The sequence below is a fragment of the Bison bison genome, unplaced genomic scaffold (assembly GCF_000754665.1).
Source record: "Bison bison bison isolate TAMUID 2011002044 unplaced genomic scaffold, Bison_UMD1.0 scf7180017864178, whole genome shotgun sequence".
Taxonomy (NCBI): Eukaryota; Metazoa; Chordata; class Mammalia; order Artiodactyla; family Bovidae; genus Bison; species Bison bison.
This window is the reverse complement of record NW_011494750.1, coordinates 2,345,539-2,346,403: the sequence shown is the minus strand read 5'-3', so window position 1 is coordinate 2,346,403 and position 865 is coordinate 2,345,539. Positions and strand designations below refer to the sequence as shown.

The 865-nt window shown below is 40.2% G+C and overlaps 1 protein-coding gene across 7 annotated transcripts in view; it reads left to right on the top strand.

Moving 5' to 3' along the window:
- CELF1 (CUGBP, Elav-like family member 1) overlaps window positions 1-865 on the top strand; it is a 63,169-nt gene that overhangs the window by 38,796 nt on the left and 23,508 nt on the right. The gene's annotated exons all lie outside the window — the stretch shown is intronic.

Here is an 865-nt window from a genome sequence, read left to right as displayed (position 1 = left end):
AATGGATCCTGTGCCTTCTCTGTAGTCTGCAAAATAATGATAATTTAGTAGTGTCTTTTTATGAGAGTTCTCTTTACTGTTGAAAGTTTAGCAATAGATTACAGGTGAAATCACAGTGAATGCCATCATAAAAACTTAATATATAATAAAAATATTACCACATACCAGATAGATGATCCCTAGAATTAGGACTTTGTGGCCCAAATTGTCTTTCATTGTCTGTGCATTACCATTGCCTAGTGTTCAGTCCTTCGATACAGTATTTTTCCTCAGCCTGTTTTCTCATCTTTTACTAGGTCGGCCTAATTCAGTATCCCATGAAATCTGGATCATGGACCACTCTGTAAAAGTCACCTGGAATTAAAAATGCAGGTTCTGGACCCATGCACAGATAATTCTCATGCTAGAATGGGCACACCAAGAATCTGTTTTAATAGTGTCCCATGTGGTTTTTATGTACGCTGAAGTGTGAAAACTAATGGACGTAGTACAGCGCTCATTCTGAGTAGGAGTAATCAGGGAGTACTCTGCTAACATTATTATTTTTTTCCAAGAGCTTTTGCTTTTGTTTTAATCATCCATCTTCACAAAAACTTCGTGAGGTTAATTGGGCATAGGCTATTGCCCCTCTTTTACAGATGAGAAACCCAGCTGAGAGAGGCTATGACTGACTTAACTGAGGACAGTTGGTATCAACCTTGGGCCTAAAGTGCAAGTTTGATGGTAGCCACTTTATTTTTTGCCTGCTGGACTTGGCTTCCTCAGGTGTCATTAAGCAGTTATCATCAACTCTTCTCATGACTGCAAGTCCTCTGGCCCACTCCCAGGGGCACCACACACCCAAGCCACAGAGTAGAAAGAGGAA